Here is an 18,809-nt window from a genome sequence, read left to right on the forward strand (position 1 = left end):
GACTGTCTTGCTTAAAAAGAGAGAAAAATTAACTACCAAATCTTTGTTCAGTAACCTGTTTGCATTTTTATTTTCCTGAACTGCTGCCTTTACTTTTCTCTATCCAAACACTGCAGCACTAAACCAAACTTCGTGCGACTTTAACACATGAAACCAAACCTAAAAACTTCACACTCTTTCGAATGGCTGTGAACTTCAAACCTCTTTTTTCTCTCAGGTGAACCCGACTGATGAAAGGTGGAGTGAGGCTAACGGCTGGGGGGAGCGAGGGGGTGAGGGATTGTGTCTCTTTGAGGATTTGGAGTAAAAATAAAACTTCTGGCTTTGAGGAAGACCTACAGCCCGTGCACTTTCATACGCAAGGCTTCTGATGTTTTCTGGTGACCTCTGTGACGAGCAGAGATGGGGGAAAGTTGAAGGTCTTAGCTTATTGTAGGTCAGCTGGAGCTCAGACATCGCCAAGTTGGGCCATATCTGAAGAGCCGCGCAAAAGAAGATTAGAAATTGCTTTTAATCTGTAATCCGGTGCCTGTTTTACTGTCCAACACAGCCTGTGTGTTTCACTGCTGCCAGATTGAAGCACTGGGATTAGCAGCTGTAACCCCCCCACCCACACACACCCACCCACACAGAAAAGGGAAATATAAAAAAAATACTAAAGAAAAAATAAAAAGCAAAATATTTGTTCATGTTATTTACCTAATCTCTCCTCTGCTCTCTGATTCACAGAGTCTGTGCAGACTGAATTAGATGAATGAGTAAAAACAAAGTTAGTACATATGAAACTGAACATAACGGCATTGAGGTCAAACACAAGGACTAGTTTCTGTTATGCTAAGCTGCATATTTGAGTTGTACGACTAGCCAGCCTGCTGTCATTCCTCAGTTTGTAGATCAAAGTCCTGATCGGTCAGCCGACGGACGAGGAAACCATGCAGCATCACGTTCACTCTGGACTCGTGGCACCTGCTTTCAAAAAGCTCAGCAAAAACACTTCGTCAGAGGCTTCAAAATAGCTGACATCACAGCGGCTGCAGCGATGACTCAAACTCAGTCCATCCTCTCCTCATTATAAAGCTGCAGGTCTGCAACAAAACAAAGTGATTGACTCCACGTTCCGGTCCTCTGAGGCACAACTTCTGGTACGCTTGTTGATTATTTGGCGTGTTGTGATTTGACCTGGACTCTGAGGCTTTGTAGCACATGTGTTTTACTTCCTGTACTTTGCTTTGTGCTTGACTTTGATGTAGTTCATTTAAAGTGAGTCCAGCAGTAGCTCAGAGTCCATTAAAGCCTTTCTGCTCTACGTGATAACACTTCACTTGTAGCATTGTCTGCCAATCTCTCCTCCATCCCCCTCAGCTGTTTTATCTAATAAAGCCGAGGAGCTCTCAGGAAGCCGCTAATAAAAGTTTCACTTTGCACATTAAAATCCAGCTCCGCTTATCACCGCATTACATTTAAAGAAAAACCCTCCTCTCGGGGCTCAGACTAAATACACTCTGACATTTGATTAAATACTGAAATATTCACAGCTGATACTCTGCTCTGTATTCATGGCAGCAAAATGAAAATGAAAGGGAGAGATAAGCAGGAGTCTCTGTCAGGTCTCAGGCACTTTAAGAAAATAGGTGAAATTATTTGGTATTCAAATGGGAGTTCCTTGTGATTTGGGCTGATTTTAATCTGAGGAGAAATGTGTGGATGCTGGTTTCCAGATTACTGCGGCGTCACTGGGTGAATCGTCTCAGATGGCCCGTCTCCCACTGAATCCTACTATGATGAAATCCAGACAAGAATGGCAGATAATCCGGTTAGTTCAGTCTGTCGAGCTTCTCTGTTTAACCTTTCACCGCTAAAAATAACACCCGAGACTCCCCCGCAGGCTCATCACACAAACAACAACAACAATGCTGCCGCCGCGGGTCACAGGGCGATCTTCTGTTTCTGACCCGAACCCGCCCTGGATCCGTTTTACTAAATAACTCTAAATCGCATTTACTTTGAGACACATTGGTAGAATTAAGAGTTCATAACAGTCGCCTGATGCACAGTTGAAGCTCACAGACTACGTAACCATCGATCACACAAGACCGCAACACACCTCAGTGTCAAACTAGTGACCTGGACACCGTTTCTCATTAGGAACTGATAACTGTAAAGAGCCCATATTTAAAACTGTTTCAGTGCATGTTTGTGTCTCTGCAGCCAGTCAGTCAATAATTATTCATCCAGACAGCATCTTCAGCTACAGTCTGCTCCATAAGCTTTTAGACAGCAACACTTTTTTCCTACATTTGCCTCTGTAAACCAACACAGGAAATTTTAAATCAAGCATTCAAGATGTGACTGAAATGCAGACTTCCAGCTTTAATTAACAAGAGTATGCCATGATATGTCTAGGATTTACAGACATTTTTCTACACAATCCCCCATTTTCTCAAAAAGAAATGGCGAAACTAACATAATTTTAAATTATGTTTTAGTTTTTTATATACTTGGTTGAAATCCTTTGTGTTCAGTGTCTGTCTGAAATCTAGAACCCATGGACTTCAGATGCTATTCGCTGCAGCCACCACTGGTTGTTGCTTGTTTGTGGGTGTTTCTGTTTTCAGTTTGCCATTCAATACCTGAATACTTTGCTCTGTTGGTTGAGATCAGGAGAGTGACTTGTCCATTTCTTCCCTTTGAGAAACTCTTGGGTTCCTTAGTACAAGTCTGTTGTGGTGAAGAGAGAGCTGAGTGTAAAAGCGAAGCTCTTTACCACTCAATCTACATCCCTACCATCACCTATGGTCACGAGCTGTGGGTAGTGACCGAAAGAACAAGATGGTGGATACAAGTGCCAGAAATGAGCTTCCTCCAAAGGGTGGCTGGCCTCTCCCTTAGAGAAAGGGTGAGGAGTTCAGCCATCCTCCACATCAAAAGGAGCCAGTTGAGGTGGTTCCGGTATCTGACAAGGATGCCTACTGGGCCTCAGATCAATGTTTGTTTGGGTCATTATTCATCCGTTCTGTGAAGCTCTGTCCGATCAGTTTTGCAGTATTTGGCTGAATCTGAGCAGAGAGTACAGCCCCGAACACTTCACAGCATATTCCGCTGCTTCTGTCAGCTTCTATCTTTAAACTCCAGTGATCTGGTTCCACTTCATGCCCATGTTATAACATTACCTCCACCATGTTTGAAAGATGATGTGATATTCTTCACATAATGAGCTGGTTCACTGCTTCTCCAGACCTTTGCCTTCCTATCATTCTGGTACAAGCTCATCTTGGTTTTATCTGTCCAAAGAATTTTCTCCAGACCTGTGCAGCTCTTTACATGTTTTCTGATGAACCAGACTTTCCTGAGTGTAAACAAGTATTTGCATCTTCTTGTAAATCCTGTATTTCCATTTTAGAAGCATGTAATGGGGGAGAGGCCGGCGCGAGAGAGTGGACCCAAATAGCAGACTCAGACGGACGCAGCTAACGTGGCTTGGACGTGAAAACTTTATTACTCAAAAACTCAATACTTAGGGATGCTAAATGTGACGAGCAAACTATGACTGGAATCTGGTGCGTGTAACTAAGAACAGGTAAACAGGCAATGGGTCATGGTTCTGGGCTGGTGAACAGAGTCATAGAAACAGAGGGAAAGAGGAGTCAGGTGGTTTACTGGTGAGAGGTCGAATATATGAGTGAGAGTATTATTTTGCCTTACTTGTCCACAGTCCGGTCGTGGTGTGGGGGGAGAAGCTGATGGCAAGGTCCTGGTGAGTACTCGTTAATCCTGAAAGTCTGGTGGATCTGAGAGATTGAGGCAGGCAGGCGAAATAGTGAACCACAATTGCAAGGATGGTGGCTGTGGTGGATTGTGAGTCCAGTGTCCAGGTGAGTGTTACCAACAGTTAGACATGGAAGGCTGATCCGAGGTTAAGCTGAAGCACAGGAGATAACAATTAATTCACTAGAATCTTATAACTTTACAAGAACTTGAACTTGGTGGCTTGGCTCTAACACGTGTTAGCAGATAATCTGGCGATGATTCATTGAGAACGTTGGACTTAAATACAACCACGGAATTAGTGACAGGTGTGTTGAGATGCTGCCGAGGCTCCACCCGTAGGCTGAGAAACCCAGCCACTCACCCAGCCCATGACAAGGGTCTCTTGATTGTAGACTTTGAAAGTAATACTCCTGCCTCATCAAAGGTCTTCTTGACTTGTCTAGATGGTGTGAAGTTGTTTTTCTTCATCATGGAAATAATTCTGTCGACGTTAGTTGCCTTCTGTGGTCTTTTGGCGCATCGATGCTTTTTAACAATGGATCTGATTGTTCATGTGGCCACGTCAAGTTTCTGTGTAACCACAAAAGAGTAAATGTCACAATTTTGGTACTTAGTTTTTTATCTGCTGCACAAAAACTGTTTACCAATATATTTTCCATTTACAGTCAGCAGATACACCGGAGTGCCTTGTGTCAGTAAAGTCTATGAGTGGGAGCCTGATATGTGTATGATGGCAGTACTTCTTACTTTCCTCTGTTCTGGTACTATAGAGTTCTTCTTCAGGGTTCAGACTCTACTTTAAAACACCTCTAACAAAGAAATCCTAGAGGTGGTGGTAAGGAGATCACCAACTAAGCCCCCCATCTGTTCAGCAACACCTGGAAGCTAATCTGTTGCTCCTCTGCACACACAGCATCTATTTCCTGTCACCGTCCTGCTTTCTAAGTAGCTCTGTAAAGAATGCAGAGGAAAGGACCCAAATGCAGGACATTTGGAGGCCGAGTACAAGTTCAAAATCCAAGTCTTTAATCAGAGGCTGGCAGTGAGGCAACCAACCCAAAAAGAGAGCAGGCAAAGAGGCCGAGCCCATAAAAACATCTCTGAGAGTCACACACAAAGAGAAGAACAAAAGATTCAGGAAACAGCGTCTCTCTCTCTCTCTCTCTCTCTCTCTCTCTCTACTTATTACTGGATTTCGTTTGCATACAACTGTCTGCTATCCAGCTCACATCCTGTGATGTTGCATGATTTCATAAAGCATGATCAAACACAGCTCTGACAGACGGCTGGAAAGACAGACTCATTTGTATACAGTTTGAAGCATTGGAGTCCTGCTGTCACTGCACTTTGTGAGTCACTGAACTTTGTATCGCCAACAAACCCAATTAAAACAACCTTCATCAGATGCAGAAGATTAAGCTGTTTGATGACTCATGTCTCTCTGTGACTTTGGAGGGGAAGGAGAATCAGCATTGTTACTTTTTCCCAGGAGTTAAACTCGTGTTAGCGAAGCCTGCTGCTACAACACCTCTGTGTTTTTAGAAGAAGTGAAGAGGACTTCCATGAGCTCAGCTGTTACAGCAGTGGCTCACGTTTCCTCTGCTGAGACTGGCTCTTTCCCATGATACCACACAAATGTGTGTCATTTACGTTAAAGCTGCTAAGATTTGAACATGAGCAGGTCAAGTGGAATTTAGAGCAGAGATGCAAGAATCCAACTTATTCCAGCTCCAATACAACAGGTTACCTGCTGATAGTAAGCACTGACCTGAGACCAGCTGTATTCCTCACTGTGAGGAAGAGAGTGGGAATCCTTTAAATGTGTCAAACAACATCAAAAGTGACTTAAAAACCTTACTAAAATATAATATAACCAATAAATACACTCAACAATATAAAGTTTCGGTGAGATACTGAAAGAAAAAAGGATCAAGAAAAAGAAAATAAAAATTAATTTCAGCTCAGTGTGAGAGTCTTCACAGTCTCACTGTGAGTTCACCTCCTCACACACGAAGTGGAGCAGAAAGCAATAGGAGACAGAAAATAACATAAATTGATGTGACAACAACACAAGTGCAAAAAAGACATTTCAACAGGTTTAACACCAGGCGGGAGACTGAGAGCGAGCGTGAATGAGAGGCTTTTTTGGAGTGTTTTGTTTAGAAACGTTTGCAAACATAGAAAGACAAAAACATAAAGCAGCACCAAAATTCAAATATGTGTAAATTATTTGATATGTGCATCTCAAAGGTAAAAATGACAGTGTAGTGTAGTGGCTTTGAAAAGAATGATTTCCTTGGGGGTTTATTATTTATTACTGGTTCATGTCTCCCTGCAAGCTGCTGGAGAACTTTTACAACCAGTCTGAAATGTAAAGCATCTAAAATTTATGTAAAACATGAATAAAGTCTATGCCAGTGTCCATCCCTTTGTCGAACCTCAGATACAGGAGGAACAATATGGTTTTCATCCCAGTTGCAGGAGACTGGACCAGCTCTTTACCCTCTCAAGGATACTTTAGGGTGTATGGGAGTTATAGCTGGTAATAAGCTGGACTTGTTCCCGGCGGGTGATGGACTCCGTGTTGTTGAAACAGTTTTGAGGAGAGTGTGAAGGGGTGGGAATGAAGTTCAGCACCTCCAAATCTGAGGCAATGATCCTCAGCTGGAAAAAGCTGGAGTGCCCACTATGGGTCAGGGACGAGTTACTGCCCCAAGTGGAGGAGCTTAAGTATCTCTGGGTCTTGTTCAGAAGCGAAGCGAGAGGGGAGTGAGAGATCAGCAGACAGATTGAGAGAGAGAGGTGAGCGTTAAAGTGAAGCTCTCAATTTAGTGATTGATCTACGTCGTTACCCTCACCCTATGGTCACGAGCTGTGGGTAGTGACTGAAAGAACAAGATCGTAGATACAAGCGGCGAAAATGAGCTTCCTCTGAAGGGTGGCTGGCCTCTCCCTTAGAGATAGGGTGAGGAGTTCAGCCATCCAGGAGGGGCTCAGAGTAGAGGTGATACTCCTCCACATCAAAAGGAGCCAGCTGAGGTGGTTCCGGCATCTGAAAAGGATGCCTCCTGGGTGCCTCCTTGGTGAGGTGTTCCAGGCATGTCCCACCGGAAGGAGGCCCCGAGTCAGACCCAGGACATGCTGGAGAGCTTGTATCTCTCAGCTGGCTTGGGGACGCCTTGGTGTTCCCCAAGACAAGTTGGAGGAGGTGCCCAGGGAGAAGTAGGTCTGAGCTTCTTTGGTTAGGCTGCTTTTGACCCAGCCCCGTTTCAGGTGAATAAACTGGACCTTTTCACTGTTTCTTAAATTTTCTGGCTCATAAAATGCAGTGAAGAACACACTGTCCAACAACTTAGTGCTTTAGTCTTGGATTCAATTAATCCATTACTGAGCATTAATTAGCCATGTCTGTGCAGTGCACTTGTACAATTCACAGTGATAACCAATCTATAAAAAGCAACTTCAGGCTCCAGCCAAAACGAACTGGCAGAGGCTAACACACCAATACTGATGTCATAGGTGATATCATCTACAAACTTTTTAAATTTACTTTGTCCAAGAAAAATAATTTATTCAATATAAAAAAAAAATCCAAAAAATTCCCCCCACCCCAAAAAAAAATTAGCAAATTGTGGAATCAAATCTGCTTGGTATGAAAAATGTGCATAATAACCACCAGGCGTTCATCTCGACAGCTTCCATATGAACACTTGACATCTGATCCAAACTGAGAGATGCACAGTAAATATCACTTGGCGGCTGCACTAAGTTGTTGACGAATACCTAATACTGGAAAATGCTGAGAGTTGTCACATCAACCCAATTAAGATGTAATTGAGTCGGCGCGCGCCATCATTAGCACATAATTTGCCATTTATACACTGCATATTTACGGTTTAAAGTGATTAACTTGACAATAAATTGCCCTCTGGGTCTTATCTGCACGCTTGGCGTGGGCCAGAAGCACAGACTGCATTAACCCGACAGATCAGCAGTCAGATGAAAACTCGCTGTGCAGAGAGGGTAAATACGGAGAGTGGGGACTGTTTACTCGGCAGATAGTCCAGAAATCAGTGTGTGTGTGTAAGTGTACACGGTATTTAAAATAAAATATTTTACAACTTATAAATAAAGTTATGTTTTTTAAGTTATTTCTGTTATTTTGGGTTTTTCTTCCTTTGAGTCTTTACTCTCTGCCAGGACCTCTGGTGTTCACCTGTCTGTGTTTGTGTGCCTGTCTGTCTTCATGTCTCTGTTTTCCTCTTTTATTTTGCTGTTTGAACAACACAGAGTATTTCCGGTAATGACAGCATATCTGACACTGCTGTGTGTGAGAAAGGTCGACTTCAAAGAACAGCTTTAAAATGACTTAAACAGATATTTTTACTCACTAACCTCAACTCAGTAACCAATAAAGACAAAGTGAAATGTGTTTTTAGAAAGCTGGTATAGATAGAGCTCTATCCATTTGGCTTTTTGGTCACCTCTCGTGGCTGAGAGTTTTAAACTTCTTCCATCTCACTGTTATTGAGGTCACTGTGCTGCTGGAAACACTGAGCCTTGGAAATGGTTTCAGACCCTTAACCTGATCTATGACTCACCACAGTTTTATTGTGGAGGTCTGCAGAGAGTGTTTTCACTTTAATGCAGTCCAAAATGTGAACCCTTTGATACACAGAGTGTCTCCAGCCCCTTAAGTGTGTCACAGCGAGTCTGCAGTCAGGTTCTGCATATCAGCGATAAACAAAGCAAATGGGACGCATCTCACCAAACAGCAAAGGCTCTACAAAACACCTCTGTGGGTTATTAAACTTGGAATGCATGGGAAAATGCTATTTTTCATGTGAAATTAAAAGTACATGCTTAGAAACAGTGCAGAACCTGATGGGGTCTGAATGCATTCTGAAACAACTGTAGCCTATGAAATATGAGAGTTCTGGAGAGATGGAGAGACGTATTGTATTACTGTAGGGTCTGTAGGACTGCTGTTGTGATTTGGTGCTATGCACATCAAATCAAATTGAACTGAACTGAATATTAAACCAAATAAAAATGTCTCCTCAGACTGCAGGAAGTTAGCATGACAACTTTTCATGTTTCATAGACTAAATTAAGATAGTAAGGGCTGATAATAGAAAATGAATGCATCTCAGCAGGTTTTTTCTGGCTCAAAAATCAGCCTTTGTAGGGCTGGCTACACCTCTGTACGTTCTCATACTTTAGTGAAAGCTACGATTTTCCAGTTGCTTTCTAATAATAAAACATCTTTATTACAGTCTTCCTTTGGGTCATCAATTGCGATCAATATTGGTAATAATATAAGAAGATTATATATCTCAGTAATGCCATCTGTCTCTTTATAAAGTTCAATAAATTCACCAGGAAGCTAATATAACATCTGTTTGGCTCGCTCCTTCAGTATTTTCCACTTAGCTGCATGAGTCAGGTTTGTAAAGTTTGTATTTTTTATTTTGTTTGTTTGTTTTGTTTTTTAGGATTTCTTTCTATGAAACATCCTCTCGCTCCGTTACACCCAAGCATGTAGTCCCAATTCTTTCTGTGCTGTTTCCCTACTGGCTGGTGTTCCTGGTCCTGGGTGTTTTAAACCAGTGTTTTTGAGTTGTGATCTTTTTAGTTTTATTTATTATTTTCTGTTGAGTCGCAGTTTTCATGTATTATTTTCATGTATTATTCATGAATTTTTGTTTTATTATTTTTGCTGGTTATGTTCTTTATGCATTTTGAGTTCAGTTAGTTTTGCGATCTAGTTTCTGTTCATGTCCTGATTTGGTTGCTTTAAGGTCCTTGTTGTTTATTTTATTTGGCTGCCTGAATGTTTTCTTTAGGTGAATTTTCACCTAAATGAAGATTTGCTAATTTTAATCATTCTTTGAGTCTGCATTTGGGTCAACATTCAACGTATCATAACATCTACCGTATTTTTCGGACCATAAGGCATACGGATTATAAAGCGCATTAAGCTAAACAAAACACTCAGATAAGTGAAACTTCACTCAACTCATTCTTCTTGCTTCCTCCATTTCCATACTTCTATAATTCCATGCGACTGCATTTGCCTTTAACTATAGGGGAACCCTCACGTTAAACTTTATCGAATGGAAAAAAGGTTAGCGTTCATCCTCCAGCTTCACTGTGTTTATGTTATGCTAACATAGCTGTGTTGCTAGAGATCACATAGCCCAACTTCAATAACCCTACAAATGTCACTGCTATTTAGTTTTCTGTCTTCATTTATGTTGGAAGTGATTGCAGAACTGTACATTTTATTTTTTTCAGAAATGTCTCAGTCAGAACATGGTATATAACGAAAATCATACATGATTCCAAACATTTTTTACAAATAAATAACTGAAAAGTGGGGTGTGCGTAATTATTCAGCCCCCTGAGTCAATCCTTTGTAGAACCACCTGCAATTCCAGCTGCCAGTCTTTTAGGGTATGTCTCTACCAGCTTTGCACATCTAGAGACTGAGATCCTTGCCCATTCTTCTTTGCAAAACAGCTCCAGCTCAGTCAGATCAGATGGACAGCGTTTGTGAACAGCAGTTTTCAGATCTTGCCACAGATTCTCAATTGGATTTAGATCTGGACTTTGACTGGGCCATTCTAACACATAGATATGTTTTGTTTTAAACCATTCCATTGTTGCCCTGGCTTTATGTTTAGGGTCGTTGTCCTGCTGGAAGGTGAACCTCCGCCCCAGTCTCAAGTCTTTTGCAGACTCCAAGAGGTTTTCTTCCTGTGTTTGGCTCCATCCATCTTCCCATCAACTCTGACCAGCTTCCCTGTCCCTGCTGAAGAGAAGCACCCCCAGAGCATGATGCTGCCACCACCATATTTGACAGTGGGGATGGTGTGTTCAGAGTGATGTGCAGTGTTAGTTTTTCCACCACACATAGCGTTTTGCATTTTGGCCAAAAAGTTCCATTTTGGTCTCATCTGACCAGAGCACCTTCTTCCACATGTTTGCTGTGTCCCCCACATGGCTTGTGGCAAACTGCAAACGGGACTTCTTATGGTTTTCTGCTAACAATGGCTTTCTTCTTGCCACTCTTCCATAAAGGCCAACTTTGTGCAGTGCACGACTAATAGTTGTCCTATGGACAGATTCCCCCACCTGAGCTGTAGATCTCTGCAGCTCGTCCAGAGTCACCATGGGCCTCTTGGCTGCATTTCTGATCAGCACTCTCCTTGTTCGGCCTGTGAGTTTAGGTGGACGGCCTTGTCTTGGTAGGTTCACAGTTGTGCCATACTCCTTCCATTTCTGAATGATAACTTGAACAGTGCTCCGTGGGATGTTCAAGGCTTGGGGAATCTTTTTGTAGCCTAAGCCTGCTTTAAATTTCTCAATAACTTTATCCCTGACCTGTCTGGTGTGTTCTTTGGACTTCATGGTGTTGTTGCTCCCAATATTCTCTTAGACAACCTCTGAGGCCATCACAGACCAGCTGTATTTGTACTGACATTAGATTACACACAGGTGCACTCTATTTAGTCATTAGCACTCATCAGCCAATGTCTATGGGCAACTGACTGCACTCAGACCAAAGGGGGCTGAATAATTACGCACACCCCACTTTTCAGTTATTTATTTGTAAAAAATGTTTGGAATCATGTATAATTTTTCTTCCACTTCTCACGTGTACACCACTTTGTATTGGTCTTTCATGTGGAATTCCAATAAAACTGATTCATGTTTGTGGCTGTAATGTGACAAAATGTGGGAAAGTTCAAGGGGGCCGAATACTTTTGCAAGCCACTGTATCATGTTTAGGTGGAAACTAGCGAGCTAACTTCCTGCTAACTACTAACACCGTTAAATTTAATAAATTCTGTTTTCATGGATGCCTGGATGTTAAACTTAATTGTTACACCTGGTAAAGCAGCAATGCTGACCATTTTTTCAAAGGTGAAAGAATTTAGACAGTTTTTAACTCTCAGTGATGCTGAGGTGTTCGTTTGACTTTGGGACCTGAAGCGGATGAAGTTTTGGACCCAGAGTACTCCAAGTGCACGAGGCTCCTGACTACGGCAGCCGTGATGCTCCGATAATCCATCAAGCGGTGCGGCTTTGTAGCTTACCAAAGTTGTACTAAAACATTTTTGACAGATGTTTGAGCGCCGTGTACCACATAAAATCAGTTCGAGGTCAGTGAGGACAACCAGAATTCATACATAAGGCGCACCAGATTATATGGTGCACTGTCGATTTTTGAGAAAATTTAAAGATTTTAAGTGTGCCTTATAGTGCGGAAAATACGGTACATATCATTCAGCTGGTGTCTAGATAGTCTCATCCCACAGTTAGGCAGGATCTCAATTCCAGCTGCAGGTGGCTACAGTAGTGCCCGTCTGTGAGGAGTTTTCCTGTAATGCAACTCAGATTGGAATAAATGACACTCAGACAGGTTTTACAAATTAACGTGCACACGGGTGAGAGCTCGAAGGAGACTCACACACCCTGGAGCAGTGGTCAGCCTTTATTTATACTCAAGCATGTTTGCGTCTCAGAAACATGCAGGAAGAGATAACATACAACTGTGCAGGCTTCCTGCAGAGCTTGCACAGCGTGCAGGCTTCCTGCTGAGCTTGCACAACGTAACTTCCTGTTGAGCTTGCACAACGTAACTTCTTTAGTAAAAAAGAGCAAACACATCTAGAAAACCTTAAATGAAATGTACTTCTAAACATAAACATAATAAAATCTTTCAACACCGTCCCTTCCATTTCTCTTTTAAATTTTTAAACTCTGGGTTGTGGGGGCAGCAGCCAGAGAAGGGAAGACCTCCCTCTCTTCAACCACCTCTTCCTGGATGAACACTATGCCTTTCCAAGCAAGCTGAGAAACTGACCTCTCAAGCTTGAGGGGTTTAGGCACCCTGATCAGATGCCTGCACATCCTCAGCTGACTCCTCTCAGTGTGAAGGAACAACCGCTTTACTCTGCGTCTTTCCTGCATGACCTTCTCATCCATCTTTAGGGCTGAACCAAATATCCTTCAGAAGCTTGTATCATTTTCTTAAGGTCACTATCAATATCAAGATGGTAAAATGGCCTGCATTTGTATAGCACTTTACTTAGTCCCTAAGGACCCCAAAGCGCTTTACACTACATTCAGTCATTCACCCATTCACACACACATTCACACACTGGTGATAGCAAGCTACATTGTAGCCACAGCTGCCCTGGGGCGCACTGACAGAAGCGAGGTCACAGGTGAAAGTGGGAATGCAAATCAACAGCTTTGCCTTCATGCTCAGTTCTCTCTTCAACACAGCAGACCAGCACAGCATTCAGATCAGAGACAACACACCATATTTTAATTTTGCTGCTTCACCCTCCTCATCCAGTTGAAGCTCTGGAATGTGGCAGAGGGCAGGTGGAGGGCTGACAACCACATCGAGCTCACAAAGTACCAGCCATTCCTGTAGCTCAAGTCGGTTTAGTTGAACCCCATCCACTGGATTTTTCATTAATTTCATAAAATATTACCCAACTTACAATCCACTGAAGTTCATAACTTATTGCCTGTATAACAACAAATATGCCCTAGACTTTAAGCACAGTTTGGGTGGAGATCCTCGCCAATACTGTAGGAGGTGAAGCAATTTTTGTCAACTGACAGACGGATGCTTCACCTCATGAGCTATAGATGAGCTAAAAACTTTCTTCACCCTTTGAAGTCAAGCCTATCTTGATCACACAGTTCTTCACATACTTTTAGGAAGTTGGGTTGTTTTTTCAGTGGGATGTCCGAGATGACATTCTTTTGGATACTGACATACAAGTTTGCCTTTTTACATGTGAGTAATCTGGAGTTATCCCAAAGGAAGTCCCAATAAATATGGCTGCATCCAAATTATACAGCTTATATGAAAAAATACAATATAGACAAAAGTATGTACATGGCCTGTAGTCCTGTTGACCCATAGTTTATTGTCAAAAAGCATGCGTGTATTATTTATAAGTGTATTTAAGTGTCCTTTGTGCACATACGTATATGTATGTGCACAAAGGACCTACCATAAATGCAGTCTAATTCTGGAGGAAACACTGGCCTCTTACATACTGTTTTGGGAAAAACAAAGCAGTGAATCCGAAATGCTTAACAGATACTGGTGTCTGATTAAGAAAACGCAATCAATACCCTCCAGAAAACAGTCCATTGATATGCAAACCTGATCCAAAATGAAGCACAGTTTAACTTCTGCTCTCTGCCAGTTTATCAATGAGGGCAATTAAAGCAAAGCCTGACCTGGATGACCTGCTATTATGAGCCATTTTATTAGTTTAAGTCTGATTAATGGACACAAACCTTTAGTGGCTGCTGGTGTAATGAAGTAAGGACATACTCTCACTGTCTTCCTGCTTTCTTTGGGAGATTTTTATTCACTTTAAGTTTTCGGAGGTTGATGAAACACCTCTGTCACTGTCACGCTCTGGAAATCTTTTGTTGTAATTTTTGTTTCTGATATGAAAGTCAGTGAGCGAGCTTTAAACTGCTTTGTGTCGGTCGGTGTGTGAAGATGTTCGTCTCGGCTCCTGAAAAGTTGACATTTGAGAGGAAAGTCATTCGTCAGAGCAGAAAAATGTTCCCACATCCGGCAGCCTGAGTCGAGGGAAACTCTAAATTACTGGATGTGAAAAGTATTTTTAAAGCCCAGCAGAGAAGGAAAAGGCTTTATAATGAAGAAGCTGAAATGTAAAAAAAATTGTGGTAAATGTGAAAGAAAAATCTGCCCCTTTGATATGAATTAATTTATATGGAATGAGATTTGTTGCCTCAGTGAATATCACTGACCTCACAGTTTTTGACTTTTACAAGACGGTTTTCTCTCTTCACGTTTAAAGAAGACAAAGAGGAGGGCGCTGGGCTTTCCCTGGGTTGATCCCTGTCTTCGATCCTGAGATTAGTATCCCTGCTTTTTGCAGAGGATGTGGTTTGGTTGGCAGTGTCAGTGTTGTACTTGACCATCTACCTCCTAACCTCCGCCTGTGGTCATGAGATCTGGGTGATGAGTTTCCTCATCAATCAGTTTCCTCTATAGCAGTGGTTCCCAAAGTGTGGGGCCCGCCCCCTAGGAGGGGCGCAGAGCTATTGCAGGGGGGGCGCGGCATGAAAAGGGAAAAAAAAACAAAAACAAAAACAACGCTTGGACACTGCGAGCACGGGGCGCCCACACAAACGCAAAGCAGGAGATGAAGCATAGCTGAATATGTTTCCAAACCAACTTCATTCTAAGCCAAAGACTAGAAAATATGGTGAAGCATATCTTCCCTTTAGCTTCACCTGCACAAGTGCTGAGGTAGGTCTCCCTGCAGAATTAGTTTTCCCTGCATCGGGAGCAGCGCTGGGCTGTTCAAATCACGGACAAACAGTATCCCACAGTTGTTTATGTTTTTGAACCCATTTTGTAGAGGGTTTTTTTGAAAAATGTATTGATAGCAATGTTGAACATTATTACACAGGAAAAAAAACAACTACATGTAAAATAATTACACCGTGATGCCTCTGCCTTTCTAAATGCAGGGACAGTAATGGCCTGTATATGTAAGCCTGTAAAACCTGAAGATAGTCAGATTAACAGTAACAGTATTTTGTCTCTATCTGCCATTCTGCAATTCATCTCATGTAAACAATAACGTGGTGCACAGCGTGACGTGAAAAAGGCACATACCTTTGATATTGCGTGACGAACTCTGTATTCCTTGTCCACACGTAAACGCAAAAAAAAGGAGTTTTAAAAAATCTCCGTTCTCGGTGATTCGATACGCCGTTTACATGTGCCCGAAACAGCTGCGCGTTCAAAAATACCCGTGTAGGTGCGGACTGAGCGTAAAAGAGTTGGTAGTTTATTTTCTTACTACCTGTAATTTATTGCAGATTATTTGTATTTGCTTAATTGTTTAATAAATGTTTGAGGTGTGAAATAAACCACAATGGAGCAAAATATGGGTGGTGTGGTTGAAGGATGTGTTTGTGCGTGTGCGTGCGCGCGTGCACGCGCGGGGTGGGGGGCGCGAACATTTTTCTTGTTAAACAAGGGGGCCCAGCAAAAAAAGTTTGGGAACCACTGCTCTATAGGATGGCTCAGTTCAGCCTTACAGAGGAGGAGCTCAGACAACAGAAAGAGATCAAAGTAGAGTCATGTTGAAAGGAGCCAGATGAGGTGGTTCACGTATCTGGTTAGGTTGCCTCCTGGACGATTCCAGGCATGCCCAACTGGGACGCCATGGCATACCCCATCTTATAACACATCCCTCACAAGAAACTAGAAAAGGTTGCTGAGGAGAAGGGTGTCTGGAATACTTGCTAAGAAAATTCCCACCCTGAACAAGTGAAAGTAGTTTTGACCAGTGCTACATAGAAAGATATTTTTTTAATTATCTCCACTGAGTACCAAGCCTGAGAGCAAAGGGTTATAGCTACATTTGATCAAATCTCAAGGTGATTTTTATGTTCAGGGCTCAGCTGTATGTTACAGGTAAACCACATCATCCAAGATTTCTTCCACGATGTATTCTACTTGTCTTCTTCTTAATGAAACACAGCTATCAACTTTTTATATTATATTAACAGATATAGCACCTTGAGGGAACTATTGATGTGACTTAGCACTATATAAGGGCCTGTGAAGTCACACCAGTAGACAAAGTTCAAGAACAAAATGAACAATTTGCCGTCACATCAGGGTGATTTTGTTATTAAATGAGAGATATTTTCAGTACAGCTGTCATAACTAGGCTTGTGAACTTTCGTGCATTTATTTGCTTGAGTAAATGTTATAAAGGCTAACTGACTGACTGTTTTCAGATTGACTGAGGGCTGTATGTGGCCCAAAGTGTACAAGTATACATTTTCAATTAAATGAAACATGTCAATAAATTTAAGTCTGGCCCTTGATGTGATTGCTATTCACCACTGCAGCTTTACCTTTACCAAACAAAAAGCAAAGTCTATGCAATGAAGCAAATCCATGTTTGTCCATGTTAAAATACAACCTCAGTAAAAGTTGGGACGCAGTGTAAAATGTAAGTAAAAGCAGAGTACAAATCCTATAACCCCATATTTTATTCCCAGTAGATCACAGGAAATATGTAAAATATTTAAACTGAGAAAATGTACTATACAAGTCTATTTCATGGAAGGCCTTCATATTTCAGCAGGACGATGCTAAACCACAGACTGCATCTATTCCAGCAGCACAGCTTTGTAAGAAAAGAGTCCAGGTGCTTAGCTGGGCTGCCTGCAGTCCAGACCTTTGACTAGCTGAGAACATCTGGAGCATCATGAAACCGACAACAGACAAAGCAGAGGCAGGACTGCTGACCAGTCCATCAGACCAGAATGGGACAACGTTCCTCTGTTAAAGTCCAGCAGCTGCTCTCCTCAGCTCACAAATGTTTACTGACTAATATAGAAGAAGACGGGATGCTGTGCAGTGGGAACATGCACATTTTCTCTGTTTAAACATTTTCTATGTTTTCTATGTTCTAATCTTAATAAAATCTGGGTTTATGAAATTTACTAGTCATTCTGATTTATTCACTTTTACACAGCGTAACAACTTTTTTGAAATTGGGGTGTACTCAGCTTTGTTGAAACCCATCCACCCACCTGCCTGTTACCACCACCGATCAGACATGATGGAGGAGATTACTGACACCGTTTTAAGGCTCAGCTTTACTTTGAGAGGCGCCAGCTGCTCAGATTGGAGGATTTTATGCTTTTCTTTCTCATAAATAACAAATGAAGTTGAATATTTTTGAACTCACAGGATATTTGCCAACAGTACAAGAGGTGACATTTTCATCTGACATTATTGGCTATTTTTTGACATTTCAGTGATGAAAAAAAGGCTTTCAGATACCAGAGAAATTTATCATCGGTTTTATTGATACTGAAAATGTTCAGAATCAGATCCCAGCGCATGGTTTGAAGTAAAAACTGTTACAGCTCGTATAAATAAAGTTAAAATCTGCACGTCTGTACATTAGCAAGCTGTCGATTTAAGCCAGGGGTGTCAAACTCAAATACACAGTGGGCCAAAATTCAAAACTGGAACAAAGTCGCGGGCTAACGTCAATATTTATTGAAAAAAAAAATCTTCCTCCAGATATAAGAATGAATCTTTTCTTATGGACTCAAACAAGTTTTGCTGAAAAATTGAATATGGAACAAGCAAAGCTTAATACTAAACAATACATATATTAGCTGTATAATACCAGTAGGCCAGCTCTAATAGTAATTTGGTATGGCCTCGCGGGCCAAATGCAATTAGGCTGCGGGCCAAATTTGGCCCGCGGGCCAGTTTGACACCTATGATTTAAGCTAACGTTAGCTTGAATCCCAGTCTGATATTTTCCCAAGGTAAAGTAAGAGAACTGCTAAAATACTTTGAAGTCAGTTTTTCCTGTTTTTTTTTCAAATGGAAACAAAGATGGCACCGTAAGCTAAGGTTAAACAGCTAAGCTAACGTTTGAGACGTGAGGTTGAGATGTGGCCTCAGAAGTGCGTTTTGGTTTGTTCTTTTTTTTTCTTTCATGTGAGTTTATTTGTTTACAGAGAGGATGTGTATATATATACTTATTCCTTACTGAGACAAACTGGGGGATGCAGAGAGGCTAAATGTGCTGCTTTCGCCCTTCTCGGCATGGCTGGGGATTTTGGATTCCCTCGTCAGTGTGGCTTCATCTCTGTGCAGAGGGCTCTGGCTGAGAGGAGACCAGAGCATTTGTAATGAGGTTGGGAATCCTCCATTCTGTTTGATTTCATGAAGCCAGAAGGTTGTGCGGGTTTGTGACAGCAGCTGAAGATTGATTTCGGTCTGCTTTCAGCACTCAGATATGGGCTTTCATTTCAGGGATCAGTTTGGACGGCCAGTGGTTGTTTCTTTGGTGGTGCTTCGCCCAAAATGTCAATCACACAGTTCTGATTAGGTTTAGAGTCTGTGAGTGTACACACAGTAAAAATAAATCAATAAAAAACTTAATTTACATGTCAACAGTTTATCGTGTGAA

Source organism: Oreochromis niloticus, linkage group LG15 (genome assembly GCF_001858045.2).
Source record: "Oreochromis niloticus isolate F11D_XX linkage group LG15, O_niloticus_UMD_NMBU, whole genome shotgun sequence".
NCBI lineage: Eukaryota > Metazoa > Chordata > Actinopteri > Cichliformes > Cichlidae > Oreochromis > Oreochromis niloticus.